This window comes from Camelus ferus, chromosome 29, assembly GCF_009834535.1.
Source record: "Camelus ferus isolate YT-003-E chromosome 29, BCGSAC_Cfer_1.0, whole genome shotgun sequence".
In the NCBI taxonomy this organism is placed as follows: Eukaryota; Metazoa; Chordata; class Mammalia; order Artiodactyla; family Camelidae; genus Camelus; species Camelus ferus.
Genome location: NC_045724.1, coordinates 7,422,023 through 7,445,673, shown reverse-complemented (window position 1 = coordinate 7,445,673; position 23,651 = coordinate 7,422,023). Strand labels below are relative to the sequence as shown.

General features: G+C 43.1%; 1 non-coding gene across 1 annotated transcript; it reads left to right on the top strand.

The window, feature by feature from the left end:
* Window positions 1-10,214: 10,214 nt before the first annotated feature.
* Window positions 10,215-10,286, top strand: TRNAV-AAC. Its single transcript has one exon. It is a non-coding gene; the product is annotated as a tRNA-Val (tRNA).
* Window positions 10,287-23,651: the final 13,365 nt, after the last annotated feature.

Genomic DNA, 23,651 nt, shown 5'->3' with positions numbered 1-23,651 from the left:
CAGATGAGTGCTTGCCTAGGGCTGGAAGGAATGGTAGCGCTAGGGGTCACGGCCAGGAGATGCAGGATTTCTCTGAGGGTAACGAAAACACTCTGAAATGGATGGATAGGGATGCACAACTTTGTGAATGTACTAAAAGCTACTGAATTGTGTGGTATGTAAGCTATAGAGCTGTTAAGAAAAAAGAAATTGAAATGAATACATTTACAGAGAGACTCAAACTGATGGAGTTTATCGTCAGCCAATCCACACCAAAAGAAATGGTGAAAGAAAAGAAGTTCTTTAGGCCAAAGGGAACTGACATCATACATAAATTCCACCTACAAGAAGGAAGGAAAGACTGAAGAGAACGGGGAAGTATTAGTATGTGGGCAAACGCGCCCACTTATTTATTGACCCTTTCATACGGGCATATACACATACACCCGTACACATATATTTCCCTCTTACTTTCTTTAGAAGACATGAATGAATATTCTACACTCTTTTTATAATTTACCAATTGATGAACATTTTGATTATTTAAAGTTTGAGGCTATTGTGAAAAAAACTGCTAACATTCATATACAAGTCCTTGTGAAGACTGTTTTTTCATTTCTTGTGGATAAATACACACCAGCAAGGTTGCTGGGTTGTGGAAGTGTGTGTTTCGCTTTATTAGAAACTTCCAACGTGTTTTCCAATGTCTGTGTTATTTGATGCATGAGAGTTCCAGCTGCTCCACACCCTCAACCCAACTTGACCTTGTCAGCTACACTAGTGCATGTGCAACAGCATCTCAATGCAGTTTTAATTTACATTTCCCAAATATGCAAACACTACCTATGCTATACACCTTTTCATATACATATTGACTTAACTGTTATCCATATATTGTCTTTGGTGGAGCCTCTGTTCAAAGCTGCCTATTTATTATCAAGGTTTTTTGTTTGTTTTTCTTGAGCTGTAAGAGTTCTTTAGATTCTGCATTCAAATTTTTCATTATATATATGTATGTTTTGCAAAGATTTTCTCTCAGCTGTGGCTTGCCTTTTAATTTTTCAACAGTGACTTCTGAAGAGCAAAAGTTCTTATTCTGATGAAATCCTTATGATCAACTTTTCCTTTTTGCTTTTCTTATTGAAGAAATTCTTGCCTTATCCAATGTTGAAGACATTTTCTCCTATACTTTTTTTCTAGAAGTTTTAGAATTTTTGCTTTACATTGAGGTCTATGACCCATTTCAGGTTAGTTGTTAGTATATAGTATGAAATAGATGGAGGTTCATTTTTTCTCATATGGATATCCAGTTTTTCCAGCACCATTTACTGAAAACACTATCATTTATGTTTAGCAGCATCCCTGGCTTCTAACTACTAGATGCCAGTAGCCCCTCCTGCCCAAGTCATGAAAATAAAAAAAATGTTGCCAGACATTGCTGGAAGTCGTGAGGGGGCAATGGCATCCTGGCTTGAGAACCACTGTTTTAAGAAAATCGTGTAACTATTTTCCTCCAACTTTGCTCTTTTCCTTTTTTTTTAAATTCAAATTGATTTGGCAATTCTGGGATTTTTGCATTTTCATATCAATTTTAGAATTTGCTTGTCAGTTTCTATAAAATTGCCTTCTGAACTTTGCATATAATTGCAGAATCTACAGATCCTTTGGGGGGTAACCTGCATCTTAAAAATATTGGCTCTTCTCAGGGGGAGGGTGTAGCCCAAGTGGTAGAGTGCATGCTTAGCAATGCTGCAAAGTCCTGGGTTCAATCCCCAGTTATTCCTCTAAAAATAAATAAGTGAACCTAATTACCTCCCCCCTCAAAAACAATTGGCTTTTCTGATTCATAAACCTGATAAACCTCTTCATTTATTTAGGTCTCCTTTAATTTTTTTTCGACAGAACCTTATAATATTCATTGTATGGATTTTACACGTAATTGCAGGTGATTTACATCTGGATTGAGCTGTGATAGTTTGTATCTTTCAGGGAATTTGACCATTCAATCTAAATTGTTTAATTTGTTGGCATTAAGTTGCTCATAATATTCCATTATTATTTTAATACCTATAAGATTTTTGTTGATATCTCTTTTCTTCCTTGATATTGGTAATCTGTACCTTTTCTTCCTTTTTCTCCTGATCAGTCTGATAGAGGGTTATGAATTTCACTCATATTTGCAGAGAATCAACTTTTGGTTTTGTGTTCTTCTTGAGTCTGTTTTCTATTTATTGATTTAAATTCGTATCTCTATTTCCTTTCATCTGCTTTTTTTGGTTAATTTGCTCCTCCACCCGCCTTCCCCCACCACCTATTTCTTAGGGTAGAAGCTTAAATCATTAACTTTAGACTTTCTTCCTTTCCAACACATTTAATGCCATTAACTTACCTCTAATGACGGTACTTCCTTTTCCCCACAAATTTTGATATATTGTGTTTTCACTTTCTTTCAGTTTAAACAATTTCTCAATTTCCCTTGTGTTCTCTTCTTGAGTTACTTAGAAAGATGTTGCTTATTTTCCAAATATTTGGGGGATTTTCCAGATAATTTTTTAATTAAAATTTCCTTGTGATCTGATGGCTGTAGAATGGTTCTGTTTCAGTCCACTCTTCTCCCGCTTTCATCTGGTAAACATTCACACTTCAAGGGGGGAGGGGATAGCTCAAGTGGTAGAGCGCATGCTTAGCATGCATGAGGTCCCGGGTTCGATCCCCAGTACTTCTTCTAAAAAATAAATAAGCTTAATTACCTCTCCCCACCTCCAAAAAAAACCCACCGCCACCACCACCACACAACAACAACAAAACCATACACACATCAGGCTTAGTTTGCCTCCATTATTGGAGCTCCACGCACATCAACGCACTCAAAGGAGTGATTCTGAGTAAATGAGTTTTCGGAATCTCCCCCAGTTAAGTCACCCTGTGATCTAGACTTGGAGCAGACTGACTTGTAACCAAAGTCAAACTATTAGCCTTATTCAGTTTTACCCATCATAGGATGGATAATTTTATCTCTATCTACCAGACTTTCATGGTTTGCTCTTTACTGGTTTGAGATTTATGGGATGAAGAGAAAACTATTATTTAGAACACCCTGAAAACCTCAACTAGACCTAAAATGCAAATCAGACATTTCAGTAAAAAAGTGAGAACTGATGTCTTGGACCCCTCCACATGGCTAAAATTTTAATTTCATTTTAAAACATGAAAATAATGATGTGTCTATTTCTGAACTACTGGAGTTGAAATTTTACACATGGATGAGTTCCATTGACTTTACACACTTAATTGCTCATTAAGATGGTTACCTTGGCAACTGCTACATCAAATAATAGTTTTTACAACTTTGACGTACAGAGAAGCTTCTTAAAGTAATTCAATAGCAATAAGTAAAAACTGATACATTTACAAGCTACTAAAATTTTTATATATCAAATAAAAACTGCCTATCAAGTATGAAACTCTCAAAACTGTATACAGTGAAATGCACAACATATTATCACCCTTTTTTACAGCTGAGTGGGCTTTTCTTATAAATTGTGGTACAATATCCAGATTTTTGATCCAATCTTTTCTGAACAACAGAAAAAAGTATACTGGTGACATAAATGCCCAATTTAAACTTCTATAACCATGCTCTCAATACGACTCCATTTCAATAAACATTTATTTTGCCAGTTGAACTGCTAGAATTTTGAGAAAAGAGACTGAATAAAACATCGTCCAGCACCTTGAGAAGTAGGGTAATCAAGGAAGTCTTCCAGATAATGTACTATTTAAAAAAGACTTGAAGGAAGTGAGAGAGCTAGGCATGCAGATATATGGGTCAAGTGCAAAGGCTCTGGGGTAGGAGTGTGCAGGCACTCCCGTGTGTTAAAGGCACGTGAGGCAAACATAAAAACACAGTGCAGTAAACAGTACTTGAAGTTAAAAAGTACTTCTAAGAAAGGAATCCTTATATTTTACTTTGTATAAGCAACCCATTAAAAACTACTTTTACTTTAAGGATCTCAACTGGATTTGTAAACAGTGACTACTTAACCAATATGATAATAAGTAGATATGTTTATTACCTCCACTTTATGCACTTGGAGGAAAGAAGATAAGAATGAATGATAACATGAATAAGAACATGAGCATGGAAGCTGTTTTGCTTGAGTTAAAAATCCCAACTTTATGCTCGGCAAATTACTTAACTTCTTTTTCCCTCAGTTTCCCACTTTAAAATGGAGACAATAATATACCTCTGCACACAGGATGGTTATGGAGATTAAGTAAGATAATATACAATACAAGAGAAATTCACACAACATTGTAAACAGACTATACTTCAATTAAAAAAAATCAGGTGCAAAAAAAAAAAAAAAGGCTAACATACAGTGGAGGAGTGCCTCTGAAACTTTAACATGCATACAAACCTCTTTAAAATGCAGGTTCCGAATCAGTAGGGCTGGGGTGCCCCTGAGATTCTGTATGTCTATCAACGCTCCTGGTGATGCCACTGGTCCACAGACCAGGCTCTTCCATCAAGGTTGTAAAGCATTTAGAACAGCGCCTGGCACACAGTGTGCACTGAATAAATTTAGCTATTATTATGCTTTCACACAGTTGAGTTGGCAGGGAAACTAGATTAAAAAGCCAACAATTTTCTCTCTTTCTCTATCAGCTGTTTCCTGACAATACTGCATCTTTGAATAGAATTCTATTGCGTTCCGAGTTCACGTGATGAATGTGCGTATGGGTAATAAGCTTTCCATTTTTAAAATCCATCAATAGCAGCACCCGGCACTCTCTTCAGATTTATGGTTTTAGGCTGTATTAAAATACTCAATACTTTGCACATAGTAGGCATTCAAGAAATACTTACTGGATGAAAGAAATGTGCAGGGTCTAAATAAATCATTCCTCTAGGAATTAATAGTGCTGTTGGAGTTTGTTTTTATTTTAATACAATGGCATGTCTGCCAAATCGTCATTTTAAGAATGTGGCAGTTGCGTTCCAAAAACCAAAGTATGTTTTTCCAGTCCGATGGCGTTAGATTCCTAAAACAATGCAGACTCTCACCCAACTACTTCCTTCTTCCTGTGCCCTGCAGCCCAAACTTTACATGCTAACAGCGCCCTCTACTGTTCAGAAACAAGTCTGTGCTCCCAAATCCAACCCCTAGAACTAACAAATCAGAATTCAGACACTTACCCCAGGAAGGTAGTTTGTATCTGCCTGTAAAGGAGAGAAGGCAGCTATCCAGGAGGTGTTCACGCTGGGAGGATAGGGTATCTGGGTCGGCTGCCGGATGGCTCCCAGGTAAAGTCGACCAGGATGCCCTGAGAGGAGAGAAAAGCCAGTTATAGTTTGTTGCCAGACCCCCTTTTCTTCCCTCGCCAGCACTGACTTAACGCTATTAACCTCCTTTTTCCCACAATAACCTGATCATCACCCTTCGTCCTCCTCTTCCTTAAGGTTAGTTGCATGGTCAGCGCTTCCCACCTGCCCTTTATTCCTCCTGCCAAACCTTGATTCTCCTTCGGAGAAATCTGGGAAAACAAGTCCTCAGGTTAAAGCCCAATGCGAGCGAAGCCCCAGCAGCTCCCCTGCCACTGGGATTAGACCCTCTACCTTGCAGCATCACCGCAACTTTCTTCAATATACTAAAAAGTATCTTCACAGAGCTGTGCAACCATCCCCACAGTCTAATTTTAGAACATTCTCATCATCTCAAAAAGAAATCCTGTACCCATTAGCAGTTATTCTCTGTTTCCCTAACCCCACCTCCAGCAATCATTAATCAATTTGCTGTCTATAAAATTGACTATTTTAGACATTTCACAGAAATGGAATCATACAACATGTGATCTCGTATGAATGACTTGTCTCGCTAACATGTCTTCAGGTTGTAACACATATCAGAACTCAATTTCTTTTCATTGCTGAATTATCTTCCATTGCCTGGATGTACCATATTTTACTTGTCCGTTCACCAGTTTACGGACTTTTGGGTTATTTCCACTTTTTGGCTCTCCTCATGCTGCTATGCATATACAAGTTTTGTGTGGACGTATATTTTCATTTCCCCTGGGCAGATACCTGCGACTGGAATTGCTGGGTCTTATGCTAATTCTATGCTTAACACCTTGAGGGACTTCCAGACTGTTCACATCCCTTTACCTTTAAGTGGAACTTCATAACCGGCCCCACCTAAGAATAAAGAAAGACTAATAAGGAGGGAAATACTGTTATTCTGATGACTGCTAAACAGAATGTTAGTAGAATTATGATCAAGAGGTTTTTAACATGCGGAGGAGTCAGCCTTGATTCTTCTAGACCACAAGCCCAGGTCTTGACCCAGGGAGTTACTCCTTTATACTTTTCCTCTCTCAAGACTCTGATCTTTTCTTTCTTGACAGTTCTAAACATGACCACCAGCAGAAATTTTCTCACCTTCCTTTGAAGCACATTTTTCTGACCCCTTACTTAGAGTCGCTCTCATACGGAATGATATGATTTCTAAGCTTTCTTAGAAGCAGGCAGAGAGGTCAACCCTCCCAGATGATTTGTGAAGTTTAGTTTTTTAAGGTCATGATATCCAGTTACTCAGATTATCAAGTATCTCTTGAGCATTTACTCCCCATGTGGCAAAGCGGGGACAACAGAAGAGAAATGATGGCATTCTTGTCCTGGAGGAGTTTATAACCCAGTTGGAGAGGAAAATAAAATTGCAACTCAAAATGTCACCCAAGTGCCCAAATATCTTTAGCAACTCATGTCTACTGAGCAGTGAGAGTCAAACATTTTCAAGTGGCGGCAAATACAGGCTCTGATGATATTTCCATGGCCAGTGAGGTCAGCAAAGGAGCCTGCTAAGTGGAAGCCCCTGGCCTGGGACATCCAGCCCCCGCCCCCAGCCTCCTTGAAGTGGGTCACAAGCTCCACTTACTTCTAACCCATGGGTGCACACCAGTGCACCCATGGCCCGCAAAATACGTTTCAAACTTTCTTGGTTTGGTATTTTCAAGGTCCTTGGCAAACTGGCCTTAATCCACCTTGCCAACCACTTCTAAGAGCACTGAATCTACCAATGTGGTTAGCTTACTGTCTTCAGAGCACCCTGGGAACCTCCCCAGAACGTGTTCTTCCCCAAAATGAGCCCTTGGTAGATATTTCTTGATTGGCTGTCTGGCTCTCAGCCCCGCATAATTCATGCCAACCACTCCAGCCTTCCGCATCCCTTCCATGTCCTTTGAGAGATCTTCCCGACACCTCCAGCCCACAGGGTTTGTTTCTTTCTGGGCTGCCCAGGTCTCTTAGAATTTGATCGACATGTTTGACTTGTAGACTCGTGACAATACATTGCCTCATAGTTACTATTAAACTGTCAGACACGTAGTTGTGGTTGACCCAGCGGGAGCCTAGGCCAGCTCCTTCAGGACAGACACACTGCTTCCCACTGGGTATATGGAGCACCCTCAGGCACCCTGGTCTGGAAAAGCATGGATGAAGGCAAGCCGGCCCAGAAGGGGGCTCACTGCGATGCCACCACACTGTCATTCAGTCTGCTCTCTATTACCTATTGCTTTCGTCCTTAGTTCTGTGCGGCTCAGAATCTTTAAGCTAAAAACAAAAGCATGGTACTGAAGGAACAGGATGAACTGAAACCACTCTGGACTGAACCGGGGCATAAGGTTCACAATAGAAATCCGCTGCAGGGACAGATGACAAAATAACAGGCCCCTCCCCCAGTTCTGCAGTAGCCAGATACAGAGAGGGGATGGGGAGGGGGGGGAAGAAAAGGAGGGAAGGGGGAGGGGAAGAAGAAGGGAGGGGGAGGGGCGGAGGCAGGAGAAGCTGCGTACAGTCTGCTGGATCCTAAGAGGCAGCCCTGAGTTCATGTGCCTCATTCCTCTTCCTCGGAGCTCGGTTACTATGCGGGACACAAAAATATCCATGCAAATAGAATTAGAAAATAGAAATCATATTTACCAGAACTGCCTTCGGAGAGAATTCTGGGCGTGTTGGAAGGGATTCTTTGATAAGCTGCTTGGGGTGGGGCGGGTGTGGGAGTGAGACCCTCTTGGAACAAGTTTAAGAAACGACAAAGGACCACCAGACTGCTGTTTTCCTGGGAGGATTATGAAAGTTTGCCTTCAAAGGAGAGTCTGGTCCCTGCCCCCAGGAAGGCGCCTTCTCGGTTCCTCCCATCACCCAGCGCCAGTGTCAGGGGCCTAATGATGAATCTGCCCTGTGCCCAGGTCTCCATTCAGCCGAACAGTCTCGTTCCTCTCGGTACCTGGCCTCCAGCTTCCAGTCCTCGGCCACCGCGGGGCTGGACGCCCTTAGGCGCTTCTGGGTTCCAGGCACCAAGGGGCGCATGTCGGGAAAGGCGGCGGCCCCGCAGCGCCCCCCTGTGGCCCTCGGCGGAAGGCCGGGCCGCACAGCCGCCGAAGCCGCCCGCGCTCCCGGCCGCTCGCCCGCGGTGGCCTTGGGGTCTCCGCCCGAACGTCCCACCTCCCGCCGCCCGCCCGCCCGCCCGCCCGGCCCTTCTGCTCCATCGCGCTCCGGGCTGCGCTCTGCCCCGGCCGTGGCGTGGAGTCAGGCAATCTGGAGCTTCTCCAGCTTTGCTCTTTGCGGAGACCTGTAGTGCTGAGCTGTGGTCTCAGATGCCTTCTGGTTCTCGTCCCTTTTACCTCCATCAAGACTTTTAGGTGGGAGTGAGTCTTAATGACCTTACTAAGTCCAGTCAAAGACGCTGCAGACAGGGATAGGGAGAAAATAAAGTAAAACGCAGAGGGGCAGGAAAAGAACCATCTGCCATTAAAAATCAACATTAAACAGCACCTCTTCATGAGATGGTAACGATTCCTTCGAAGGCTCGTGCTTGTTGCAAAGCAAGGCTAGGGGCAGTAATGGGAGTTGGACAGATGGGGGGAATCAAAGAGGGAAATTGCGTGAGGATTAAATACCAATTCTTTGCATATAGGATTGTTTTATGTCTGTCCATCCTGTCCAAAAACCATGAAACACCTGACTGGGCTTAGATTGAAAATCATACTGTAAGTTTGCATATGGATGTACAAAAATTACTATTCTTTCATGATTATATTTTCCCCAAGAACTTTTCCCTTTTTCAATTACAGATTTTTTTTTCATTTTCTACTTTTCCGTGCTTACTGCGATTTCTATTTCCTTGTTAAAGAATACCTCTCTCGCCTAGAACCTAGAGGTTCTTCAAATTATATTTTGACCTCTTTCCATTTTTCCTTCACTTAGTTGTGTTCTTCATCTTTGGATTTGTTCCGTCTCATCTGTATTTGCAAATCAGTACCCCAAACTCTTCATCAGCTTTGCTTATCTCTGAATTTCCAACAAAATGTTGGTCATTATGGGATAAGCTCATTGAGAAAATAATGTGTGTGATCTAAATTGTTTTCACGACATTTTTTACCCTTAAAACTTGGAAACCCAAGATGCCAGCTTTTCCTTCCATTTAAAAACCATTTGATTCTCTCCCTGACTCTCTTGGATCACACTGATCTGACTTCACCCCAGTCCATGTCACCTCATAATTTATGATAATCAGGGGAAAAATAAAAAAAGACCTGCAGAAGTGTCCCAATTCCTAACGCGGGGCTGGGGACAACTATTTGCCTGAGCTGAAATTAACATCACTTCAGTAGAAAACCAGAGTGAAGTGCAAAAGGGATTTTAAAAATATGCCTTTGCTGTAGAAAATTCAGACAGTAATGTATCGACAGATGGAGAGCCACGGGCATCAGTGAGAGGAGAATTGTTCAAAACCACTGCTGTGCGAGGGGCTGGCATGCAAACGCAGCCTTCCACACTGGGGATTTAAACAGTGAACAATTTTTACAGACTATTGTATTTTGGTTTCTCTAATTAACAGTGAATTAAATGTCTGTTTCATTGTACATCTAATTTTTCAATTTCCTCAGAATATCCTAAAATCCACGTAGCTGCTTATACCGAATAAACTTAAATATCAACTCAGATTATACGTATATATTCCTATGCTTTATATGTTCTTCTGTTTAGGGTGGAAAGATGATTTTGAAAAGGAACATGTAAACAAAGTGTATGAAAATGCACAGGTAATGAATTCATGGATATACGGAGGCAATAGAAGAAGCACCAATTATAATATAAATCTCCTGTCCCACAATCACATTCTAGTAATGACAGGGCATATTATTTTTAAATTAAAAATGAAAAATGGGGGGAGGGTATAGCTCAGTGGTAGAGCGTGTGCTTAACATGCACGAGGTCCTAGGTTCAATTCCCAGTACCTCCATTTAAAAAAAATAAAAATTTAAACAAATTTAAAAAAATATAATTACCCCCCAGAAAAAGTCAGGAATAAAAAGTAAAACTAATAATAATAAAGAAGAAGGCAGTAGGATATCAACTATACTTCAATAAAAAGTTGTTTGTTTTGAAAAAAATAATAAAATAAAATAAAGAGATTCCTCGTTCTCCAAATACACACATACTTGCCTACATACAAAGAGGGCAGGAGGAAACCTTTGGAGGTGATGGAAAAGCTTATGACATAGATTATAGTGATGGTCTCACAGGTGTATACTTATTTCCAAGTGCATCAAGTTGCATACATTAATTATATACAGCTTTTTGTATGTCAAGAAATTAAATAAAAGTAAAATTTTTAAAAATTAAAAAAACTTTTTTTAACCCCTACTCCAGCCCCCCCAAAATAAAAAGACGTGTGTTGTATGTATGTGTGTCTAAAATTCCAAACGGTCTAACAGGACTTGTGGTTAGTAATCAAATGGATGAGGCATTATGTTGACTTCCTGGTGTATTAAAGCAAGTTTACCAATGTCCTGGGTCCCCTCACCTCACTTTTTACCATCCCTCTGGTGCACCTCCCACCCCTGCCTTACTGACTTACATTGCTTACATTTCTCCAAACTTGATAGGCCTCCAAGACCTGTCTTTAACTGCTCCCTCTGTTCAAAATGCAAAATAGTACTTTCGTGACTCCAAACTGGGCACGCCTCCCAGACTTTCTCAAACTGTCCTTTCCCTCAATCGTATTCACCTGGCCTACTTACCATGGGTTTCTGAACTGCCACCGGCTTAGGGCTGCCAGTCCTCCCCCAAAACACTGGCTGAATAAATGAAATGTCTCAGGGAAGACCTATTGGCATTGGCATTGACATTAGCGATACATTTCTGTCGATCAGGACACTGAGCTAACAAGGTGCTAAGTTCCTTAGAGACTTACATTAAAAGACTCATGATGATAAAATGACAGAAGAAAAACAAAGCTACAGTCATTTGGAAACACTGTCAGGACACTGGGAGGACCTTACGAGAAAAGGGAAAGTGACATTTCCCAGGGGTTACATTCATGAATACCCTAGACTGCTTACTGTATCCAGTGCAAAACCCAGTAATAAAGAAGTTACTTAAACACAAGGAACTATATTCAAAATCTTGTAATAGCCTTCAATGAAAAAGAATATAAAAATGAATATATGTATATATATGCATGACTGGGACATTGAGCTGTACACCAGAAATTGACACATTGTAACTGACTATACTTCAATAAAATAAAACATTAAAAATAAATGAAATAAATTACTTGAAAACAGGAGGGAATTCTCAGTCCTGGGGTTGAGGAGTCATAGCGAGAGGGGGAAATCGAGGAAATCGCCAAGCTTTGCGCAGGAAAGATCTTATCAGGGGAGCCCCGTGAGTAGTCAGGCTGTGACTGGGTTTTGTCCCAGTGACACTTTATGAACCTGTTTCCTTAAGGGTAATAGCAGGACCCAAACAGATAACCCTGAATGATCCGGGGAAGGCTAAGACAGGGAAGTGTTGGCATTACCAGCCCATGTCATTTTTTAAAAGCACTTTAGAGTCGGCTCTGGTTATTTTATCTTTCCTGATGGGTTGTATCTTCAAAATGCTTGCAGCCATTTTCAAATTCAATAAAAGCACATTAAATCACATCATGCTTTGGGGAAGGAAGGCAGCCTGCGGGGATAATGAGGGGGAGGCTGGGAGGACAGAGGCAGTGGTCAGGTCTGCACTGGTCACTGCTGTCCCTAATGACACCGGTGCCCCTGAGCCTGCGTATTAACCATGCAGTTCCTACCTGTTATCTGTGAGCCCTGGGAGTGCAAGATTTTTAAGACAGCTGGCAGCTGGGCTCGTCAAACTGATCAGCTCCTTTCTGATGAAGCCCAATTGTAGGATGCAGTCATCTTTGGTGGTTGGAAACTACCATAAATTCTTCAAGATGTAATGGGAATTGAAGTGGTTTCAGCCACTGGGGCTCACCGCGCCTGCCTTTGGAGGAGGAAAGCAGCAGGAGCGAGGAAACACATGTCCTTTCCGGCTTCCGAGGGGAGTGAGGAAGTGACAAGCTGTCCGAGGAGGGCTCTAACAATGTGACAACCGTGCCTTGGACATGCAGAGGAGACGGCAACATCCTTCCGACCTCAAACACAAAGGGCAGCCTCTTCCTCTAGGGAGGTAATCCAATATCCTCGTCCTACGATGACTTGGCAAGACCCACAGCACAGAACTCTCTCCCGAGTTTCTCTTCCCATCTTCTTGGAAATGACGATTTACTGTGAAAGCACAAGGAAGTCCACACATCCTCCAACGTGATGAGATCCATATAATAAAACAAACTATAAAAACTTCTTGAATGTACAGAAGCAGTATAAGCCTCACAGGCAAATACGCCTCACAGGGCAAGAACTGAAGGGTCTTTGCTTGCTTTGTCCCTCTTAAGGGTACTTACTCTTAAAGATCAAGGACCATCAGGTTCTGGGAAGCCAGGTGAATACCCACACACTGTCACCTCTTTACCTGTGGCCCTGCTAGAGCAACTTGGGTATTGTAAACAACTCTTGTGATGAACCAGAGCTGCTGATTGACATAACCTGCTAACCAGGACATCCTGTGCTGATTGTCCATCTTGCCTCTTTTCCTGGGCAGCCTCATGAGTGCTGAGAGACAGGCTTCAGGATTCAGAAAGGCAGAGAATTAAATCCCACTGTTACCGACCTGGGTTCTTGGCCCCCTTAATGAATAGAAATTGATAAGAGGCCAGAGGAGAAATTCAGGCAAGGCTTTACTGGGACTCATGCTGCAGCACAAGGGAGCAAAAACAACATGTTCCTTTACTTGCTCCCTGAGGGGATAGGGGGACCTGGTCCCTTAAATGGGGTAAGAATAGGGGCAGATTCAGGGGTGTGGCCGGGGGGGGGTGGTTTAAGTGGTCCTTGGTGGTGCTGTGTGCAGGGGCCAGGCACAGCGCCTTTGCTCCTGACACTTCAGAAGTGGCAGTTGGGTATTTGGTCTTTTTGTATCTTTTTGTTTCTAACTCACTCCAGCTGTTGCAGACACGCAGTTATTTTTAGTCCCTTATAGTTTCTTTGTATTCTGTTGGGGGGTCTCAGTGCATGCATTGCAGCCCAGGTCCAAGCCTGTCTCACCACCTAGCAGGATGTCTCACTCCCTCCCTAATAGATGAATTCAACTGACCTCGAGCTAAATACTTTACCTCTCAGAGCCTGTAGGATGGGAGTAATAATATTATCTCACAAGATGATTGGTAGTTTTAAATGGTGTGATCACTCTTACCCCATTTTCTGGTTTTATTTTCTTGACAGCGAATCTCATTGTCGGAAATTACCAGAATACCTGTTTCTTTTCTGTCCACTGCTCCTCCTCCCCCAAGCACCTTCCTGAAGAGCAGGATTCTGGACCACTGCCTTTGTTCAGGGCTGTTTTCCCATTGTCTGGGGACGGTGCTCGGCACATAGTAACTGCTCAATAAATATTTACTGAATGAACGAAGGTGAAATGATTGCATTTGTCAAGTACATAATAGAGACTGAATAATTGTTAGGGTTTTTTTGTTGTTGTGTTTTTTTTTCCTCCTTAAGAGTTTAGGTTTCCCTCTGCGTTCATTGTAGCTGTGTGTAGCGCGGATACAAGCTGGAGTACAGGCCGTGGAATTCATTCAAGTCCTCACTGTTCAGGCCAAGCAGATTGTTTCTGGATTCTTTAAGTTCTTACAGAGAAGACTTTCTGAGCTATTGCCATCTGCGTGGCCAGGAGAAGAATTTAGCTGTGGGTTCAAGGTCATTTGCTGGTAAATTGGCTTTCTCATCCTAAGCCCTTTTCTGAAGCTGTTTTGTCCCCTCTCCAGGTGTTGTCTGGGCTGTCCTGGAGGAAATGCTCCGGGTGCGGTGGTGCTCATTCAGTAGGTGGCACTCTCTCCCAGAACACTGTCCTTCACAGCCCAGATGCGATGACTGATAAATCATTAGACTAGGGTGAGGGTGGACGGATAGCAGAGTCACGGCCACAGAATCGTCATGCCAATTGCTTTGCAACTTTTCTTTCCACTCACCACATCCCACCCCCTGGTCGTGTTTTCTCTGTTCCTTTAGTACTTTTACCTAGTGTTCTATGGCCTTGACCTTAGGGAAGACATGCTGGCTCTTTTCCTAAGAGGAGTAGGGAATAAAAAGAAGATATTTATGCTAAGTTCTGGGCTTGAGGTCCAGTTTTGATGATTTTTTTTTCATTCTTTCATTCAATCATCCATCTACTCACCAGACTTTTACTGTGAGCCGACACATATCTTGGTGGTAAGAAGAATAGATTCTGAGGGCAATGACCTGGATTTGAAGTTTGCATCTGCTACTCACTGACTTTGGGAGAATTTATTAACCTCTCAATGCCTCAGTTTTCTGATCTGTAAAATGGGGGTGACAATAATACTTATAGCATTATTCCAATGATTAAATTAAGTATCATTTATAAAGTCCTAAGAACAGTGCCTGGAACACAGGGACATTAAATAAGGGTTTGTTCAATAAATAGTAGCAATTACTTGGCTAGTGACTTGCTTAACTTTCTCAAATGGACACAGTAATGCTTTTTTAAAATATGAAATATAGTGCATATTTTCCTCCATTTAAAAATCTCAGAAACCAGGATGGGATGTCATAATTTGGAAACATTTTTTTTCTTCTTAGAGATATACAAAATAGTTAATTAATTTAAAAATTGATAGCATGTTGGGTTTGATGGACTATGGCAATTATAAACAGCATCTCTCCCTTTTGGCTGGTCCCTTCCACTCAGGTTGCACATGTGCTTGAATTTTCCCAATTAAAAAAGAAAGAAAAAGAAGAGTTTCTGGCCCTGCCTCTCTTCTCTCTCTTCTTAAAGCATCGCTTGCACCTATGCAGAGCCCAGCCTGGGATGGAAAAAGGGGACAAGGTCCCCCTAGAGGGTTTGAGCAGAGCTTGAAGGCCTCAGGAGAGTGGGTCTCAGTCTGTTTCCATCCCTGTCTCACCTAGAAATGGCACATACTCCCTCACTGAGAGCCTCACCAGTGAGGACATGAGGGAAGGAAGGAGCCTTCTAAAATGAAGCTTGGTGGGGGTGGGTATAGCTCAGTGGTAGAGTGTAAACTTAGCATGCATGAGGTCCTGGGTTCAATCCCCAGTATCTCCATTAAAAATGAATAAATAAATCTAATTACCTCCCCCCTCCAAAATCCTGAAAATAAAACAAATTAATTTTTAAAAATTAAAAAAAATAAAATGAAGCTTGGGGTTAATCCCGTGATTGTGTCCTGGAAAAGCCTGGGCTTGGATTGAAAGCAGAATGGCCTTCCAGGAAAGAGTCTTCTCAAGTCTTGGGCTGAAAGTCACAATCAGAGAGACTTGGGCCTGGCACCAACAGAACTGGCCAAAGTTATCGCCTGGAAGAGGTCTCTCTGCAAATAGCATTCTCGAGTTCCATGTGGTCATCAGCTCACAGGGAGTGCTGGATGGATGCAGCATTTCAGTATTTTGGGTGAATTTTTTCTGCCTTCAACTTAAATTCTTTATTCTGTGGAATCTATCCATCTTACACAAAGCCACGCCTCCCCCATAAAGTTCCCCTGGCTCTCCCTTTCATTTGACTCTATTCGCAGATGCTTACAGGCACTTCAAGACACCCAGATGATCCCTCTTCTTTGACTTCCAGTGCTCCTAAGACATCCCACGTGGGCCTGTGGTACTTCTCACACCCCTCTACCCATTCATTTAAGCACCTCCTCCTAGTCAACCCCATTTTTACCCCTAAATACTCTCCCAAAGTTCTGCCCACCCAGAATCGGCAAACAGAGCTTCACCATCTTTTAGTTATTCCTTCATTGAGTGTATTGTCCTAAAAAATAAAAAAGCCAATTATTTTACCAGCCTAATGTGCTGATTTGGAAATAGCAGAGGAATTGCAGTTTGGGACAAGCAAGTAATAGCAAAAACATAGGCTTAGTCCAACAGCAAAGGAGAGAAATGTTACTTTATAGAGAAAAAGGAAGAAGTCGGGAGGGGTTGTTTCGGATGAAAGTCTGTTGGCTGAAAGCAAGTGTTCAGGACATCAGGTGTTTCCCATCGGCTGGCCTTGTTGCTGGGCAAAGAGAAACCTTCCTGTGGAAGTCTGTAAGTGACAGTCTTCCTTTGGGGTCCAGAATTGTAATCGCCTTGTTTCTGTTGGGATTTGTAATTGACTTCAATGGGTAGTGCTTAAGGGCTCCCCCTTCTGGTCTCCAAACTCCACTTGAACTGAGGTTTCCTTTATTCTGTTTCACAGTGCTTATGAAGTCCCTCTGCTCAATGCTGGGCACACAAACTGAATAAGACCAGTCCCTGCTCTGGGGATGTTCAGTTAGTCTCCTACCAGCTCCCAGGAGCCCTTCACACACATTGTGTGATAAGCCTCTAAGCAGCCACTGAGAAGGGCATCTCCTATTCATAGTTCACAGATGTAGAACTGAGGAGAGGAGGGGTTAAAAGCCTTCCTCCAAGGCAATGGCCAAGCCAGGAGATCCCTTGATTGACAAAAGGTAAGCTAGATGGTGATGCCCGCCCTCCAGGAGCCTGCCCTCGGTTTCCAGGCACCTCCTTCTCACCTCGTCCTTTCTCTCTGAAGTTTCAGTCTAACATAAAGCTGCAGCGTGGGTCCTGATCAACCCCAAACCGAAGCAGCCTTCGTTAAACTTTAAAATCCTCACTTACACAGACCAGAGAAGACCTTAGCCCTCCATGGCAGACCCTAGGGCTTGCTCCATCTCTCGACACATCTTTTTTGCCATAGGTGTGTCTGGGTAGGGGTTGGGAGGGTCATTGAGTCAGTAAATACTTACTGAACAGCAGGCACCTCTCTAGGCTCTGGGAATTCACCTTGCAGTAGACTTGGGAAGATGTTAATACCAAAAAAAATCTTTGAGCAAGAAATTAGAGTAGGGACCCTATATAACGTGCTACTGTTCTTATGAGAGGGGCAGTTGCATTTATATTTGTTTTTCTATTTTTAATTGTTATATTTTTATAGTTAGGGTTCTGTCCAAGCCTGAGGTCTTTATAGAAGCCCCTTTGGAGCCGGGAAAGGACACGAGGCCACAGCTGAAGCCTCGGTCCACTGCTCCGCATGGAGGGGACCTGGGACCTCAAACTAACCCTGGCCACACGGTGGGGCTCTCCACACCCCCCAGGTGTCTGTTGAGTCACAACCCACCCCCCACAAGGGGGTGGGGCAGGGAAGCTGCTCTCTGTTACCATCTTGAGTGACCTAAGTCAGACAGGGAAAGACAAATGTCACATGGTATCGCTTACATGTGGAATCTAAAAAAGATGACACAGAACTTCCTTACAAACCAAAAACAAATTCACAGCATAGAAAACAAACTATGGTTACCAAAGGGGAAAGAGTGGGGAAGAATAAATTAAGGGCTGGAGATTAATAGACACACATTACTATACTTAAAAGAGATAAACAACAGGGACTTACTGTATAGCACAGGGAACTATATTCAATTTCTTGTAATAATCTGTAATGGAAAAGAATCTGAAAAGAAAATACATATGTATGTATATATGTATATAACTGAATCACTGTGCTGTACACCTGAAACTAACAGTTGTAAATCAACTACACTTCAATTCAAATAAATCATTAAATATATAAACCTAATCCCCCCCCAAAGAAAATGTTCACTGTTTTTACTTTATTTGTTTATTCTTTTTTGAAGGCTTCTGCTTCAAAACACCCTGGGGTTGGGGAGGATGGTATAGCTCAGTGGCACAGCTCACGCATGCTTACAGTGCACAAGGTCCCAGGTTCAATCCCCAGTACCTATTTCTTTAAAAAAATTACAAGCAAAAAAACAAGAAACACCCTCCAAGCATCATGTTTGAAAGCATGCAGTGCCCAGCCCAGAGTGGGCTTAATAAATCAAGACTGTGACTCCTATTGGGGCCAAAGCATGAAACGGAGACCTCGGGGATGCTGATTATTTATCATTATCTCCAGGGAAGATAATTTATCATCTCCAGTGAAGGAACGCTGGACTCCAACAAAGAAAAGAAAATGCCCTCCATAGAGGGAAGGATAAGGATGGGGAGGAGTCCCCCCCCCACCTTTTAGAACGTTTTTCCTGCCCCACCCAGGCTGCTCCCTCATTCTTGGCCTCCCAAACTCTTCCCTACCCCACCCTGACTCCCTGCTCTCCGATCACAAACCCTCAGTTCTCAAGATAACATACCATAAAAGCATGTGAGATGAAAATAGTTGATAGGGCTGGGAGCTGAAAGAGGAGAGCCCTGGACCCAGCCTTGGAGACAACCTCTGTCTTGCAGAGAGGCACCCAGGGTCATGCATTGCTTCCACCACTGTTTTACGTTTTTAACAGACAACAAAGAATTTAGATAAGAGTAGAGTTTAGATTTTGGTGTTCTAGGCTGGAGAGAGGGTGTGGAGGGGGTCCCCTTCTTCCCACCTCCCCAGCCACCCCAGGAGGGGAGGGGAGGCTCCATGCAAGTGGGACTCTTCAGAGCTTTTGTCTCAGTCCTTCCATCCCCTGTAGAAACATCAGGAGTGGCTTTCAGGTTTGAACAATAAGATAATTCAGTTAAAAGAGAATGATGATTCTTCTCCCATCCACCCATCCCCAAAGAAAAACAACTAAACAGATTTCCTAGACTTTGCTCACGGAGCATTCGTCATTGGAAGCTTTCTCCCCTGTTCTGGGCAGATGCAGTGACCTAGCAGAGAACTCTCACGACTCCCGTGCCTGCTTCCCCGCTCACCTACGAGCCTCCCCGTCAGGACGGGGGCTCTTTGTAGACAGGCCATGGTTTCTAGGTCTCTGAGGCTCACTGCACATCCCTGGTGTATCCACATGCTGGATGAACACTGTTGGATGGAGGAGAAGCAATTAACAACCCTGAGTTCCATATTGAGATGCTGCGTGCGGAAAACTCTTAAGAAACTGAAATCGGTGACGTAAATGTTTCCTCACCCTGATTTGGAAGAAAAATGCCGTCTCCAATTACCAGAAGCAAAAATGTTTTCCTCCCCTAGATTTGTGTGTGTGTGTGTGTGTGTGTGTGTGTGTGTGTGTGTGTTTTAAGGAGGTACGGGGGATGGAACCCAGGACCTTGTGCATGCTAAGCTTGCACTCTACTACTGAATTATACCCCCCACCCTCGATTCCAACTAATTTATTCAGTAAAAATTTCAGGGGTGCCTACCTGGCACAGGAAGTAAGCCTTCATTAGCAAGTCACCAACAAGACCATCTCTCCCCTCGTTCTTAATCACTCTTAGACCTTCTTCCTTTCCTTTTCTCTCCTATCAGAGTATGAACACAGCATCTCATTTATTAACTTAGGGGACCAGTCAATGGAAAACTCTACTCTCCACTTTTTCAGAAAGACTGGGGAAACTACAGTCTCTTCACGTCCTGCTTGGAGACCCCTGTCTGAAGTTTGCCTAGGAGTTTGGGAGAGAAACACAGAGACAGTTAGGATGCAGAGGAGAGAATGGCTTAGTCCCCAGGTCTAGCTGCTCAGTGACCTCTGATCCCAGCTGTGGCTGCCTCGCCACTCATATGCCCTGTGGATCCACTGCCGACCTGTTGCCTCCCCTAGCTGTTGCAAACCCATTGATTTCGGGTGCCCAAAGTGGAAAGACCCTAGTCAAACACCAAAAGAATCTCTTTGCCTAGCATTACCTGATTCTGGTGAGGTCAGATGGAGTGAATAGTCACCCCTGAGGTATGAATTAGGTAGCACCGGAAGGCCCCTGCTCAAAAATAAATTCCACATGAATGCCTGCACTGTTGGTGATTAATTCATCCCTTTATTCACTGAACAAATATTTACCTGGTCCTCCCCAGACAACCCCTCCCCCAGTCAAACAGAAACGGTGTCTGTCCTCAAGTTGATCAAGAAGTAGCAGAAAATTCTGAAGCAAATATAATTTACCCAGTGCCAGGTGAGGCGCCTAGATTTGCAGGAAGAGCCTTGTTTTGGAGCATGGGTTGTTGACTTTAACGTCCCGCCTTCCAAATCTAGCTGATGACCCGGGACAAGTTACTCAACCTGTTAGAACCTGTTTTCTCGTAGGTCTAACAGGGATGATGGTAGTAATAGCTTACCCCTTGTGGTGAGAATTCTGCAAAACTCACCCCAGGAAACGTTCTAAGAGCTTCTGGTAAGAAGGGACACAGTAATGTGAGAGTGCAAATGAAGTCACAGTTGCATCTGCCCACAGGCACTGAGGAAGGTTTCGCGGGCAGGTGGCATCTGATCTGGGTCTTCAAGGACAAGCAGGAATCGGCCAGGCAGAAAAGACAGGCGGGTGGATCTCAGGCAAAGGGAACAGTGTATACAAACCAGTGAAGCAAGACATCACATAATGTCTTCTTAGAACTTGAGAGGTTTCAGTCTTAAAGGACAGAGAATGTTGGAGAGCTGGGGGTGGGGCGCCTCCCTCACCGACTGCCCTCTTTTCCCTACAGAGCCTCGTGACTCACCCTTCCCCTTCTTTAAGTCATTGCTCAAATGACACCCCGACCTTCCTAGGTCAAAGTGCACCAGCCCCTCCCCCTGGATGGCTGGTCCCCTTTCCTGTTTGGTTTTTCTCCAAAGTACTTGTTGTCAAAAATAATATAAATTTATTTATTTTATTTATAGACCTTCTTAAGACTCCAGCCCTCTCCCCTCCCCACCACATACATAGACTGAAAGCTTCCCGAGGAGAGGATTTTTGTGTTCTTTCCACAGACAAATCCCGCGTGTCTCCCACGGAGCTGGGCACGGCAAGACAGGAGAAGCTCTGGGTGCTGGGTGGCCACTGGGCCCTGACGTGGAACCAGATGGCGCCTCCACACTCCAGCAGTAGCTGGTGTGGAAGTGTTAGGACTTCTGAGGTCTCCTGGGTGTTTTGTGCCTGCTTTTGAGAAACCCCACTGAGGAATTCTGACTGCTTCATTCGTCTGTCTTTGCCACTCTCTAAAGACTTTCAAAATGTAAATGCTTCTGAAGTTGAGAGCACTTTTAGTCAGTCTCTTACTTTTGTGTGACTGTGTGTGTCTGGTGTTGGGAGAGGTGACTTTGGGACTCCAAGGAGACTTCCAAGTGCCTGGGGGGAGGAGAAGATGTTGAAAGGACAGGGTGGGGGTTCAGGAATGGAGGCGCCCAGAGACACGTAACTCTTTCACAACTTCGCCTGGGGCTGTTCCTGCGATTGGTTGTCTCAGCCAAGAATGTCCCCAGAATTCCAAGTCATTTTTAGATGCAGTTTTCTTATCCTGTGTTCAATAACCTTCCATAAAATATGTTTAAGATCGGGGAAAAGAAAAGGGTTTGTGTACTTAGCTCTTTGAGGGCTTAAAGTGAGGGGGACAAGGGTCCAAATGTTCTTTGGTGTTTGGTTTTTATTTTTGTTTTATGAAATGGCACAAAGTATAGAGCATATAGTATACTGTAACTAGTAGCCTACCACACACAGCATTTACCAGTTAAATATGCATTTACCTTAGGCTTTTTTTTTTTAATGTAACATGGTTCTTTATCTACCATTTTAAACTTTTAAAGCAATAAATACTCATACAACTAAACAACAAGTAACACCAGGAAAACAAGTAAAAGATAGCCATAAACTGTAAAGTCTATTTGCATGCTTATAGCAGATAAAAGAGTTAGCATTCAGAATATGTATATAACTCAAGAAATCAATGGGGAAAAAAGATTCCCCATTCTGGTTGTTCTGTGCCAACTACAGATCTGGACAAATCCTCGCCAGCTTTCCCCTTCCTGCGCCCTCTCCTCACTCCTTATCCATCTCTACCACTCACAACAGAAGCTCACATGCTGGGGGCAGAGGATTTGTCCCGCTGTCTCCGTGTGAAAGAGAAAGGGCCTTAATATTTATTACAAGAATCTTCTTTTCACTTCTCAACAACTTTGAGAGGTCAATGTCAGCATTCCCACTTTACCAGTGGGAGAAAACCAATCCCCGAAGCATCCAATAACTCTCAACTGTCACCCGGGTGACAAATAGAGAAAGACGATTTCAACCCAGGACTGTATGATTCCAAAGCTCAAGCTCTTTTCCCTAAAGTGCACTTCTGAGAACATCATGATTGCCTCTCGACTTCAAGAAGTGACTGCACCTGACAAGCCAGCATCATTATTAACAAGCATGACAAGCTGTGGCAAGGTCCTGTGTTGGGGGGTGGGGATGAGGACAAGGCTGGTGGGGTGCGGGACCCCAGTTTTTCTTCCTGTGAGCATGCCGTGTAACAAAGGCAGGCACTGGTAAAGGGCAACGGCGTTGCTGGACGCTGGGAACTGGAGCACAGAGAAGTCTTTCCTGGGCTGTTAAAGCATTCAGTGAAGTGTGTGTAAAGCATTTAGCCCAGGGCCTGGCATGTAGTAAGCCCTCACTAAAGGGGAGCCATATTTGTTTTAGCGTTAAGATCATCATTTGGCAGATATGAGTTATGAAATGCAGAAATGCCTTCATTCAGGCAACGGCTGAGCTGCCTGCTGTCCTGGAGCTGTGGTCTGGAGTAGGGGGACAGGCAGGAAGCCAAGCCAGGAAGTAAGTGACACGATATACCGAAATGTGATACGGGTTCTGGGAAAAATAGAAATCAGAGTTTAGATGACCATCCAAGTCATACACTGAGACTCATCTAATCTGAACCACCATCAGTGAGTGCTAACGCTGGGAGTCGATGGGCTGAAAACTAATGCTGGAGCCTAATTTCCTTTTTTTTTTTTTTTTATGGTAACAGTATATTGTGTTTTTTCTAGTCATGTCAGTGTCCCAGATAAAGCAGTTTCCTCTCCCACTGAGAGTTAACAGACTCCCTTGAAAATTCTAGATGGTGTTTCCAGATAAATGGTTTATTTTCAATTGTTGTTTTGTTTACAACAAGAGTGGTATCCAATGGCAAGTTGCTGTCTGCATTACTAAAAAACAAAAACAAATATTCGAAGCTACAGGTGTAACTGATGGTATTTTTCTATTGATGGTTGTGGAGAAAAGCATCTCGCAACTTGAAAAACGTTCTGGGGAAAAAAATCAACCATAGAAATTTCAGGTTGGAAGGGACCTTTGGGGTTATGCTCAAATTCCCCTGATGTGGCTCAGATAGGACTGGATTAACTTGATTTGTATTGGACTGGTGCTCCATTTCCTTAATTACAGGTTGATAGAAGTAGATATTGAGAAAAGGGAAGATATGCTTATCAATAGATTTTCTTGAGAGCACTTGCTAAGATGGAAAGATTTTCCCTCCCCAAGATGCTACTAAG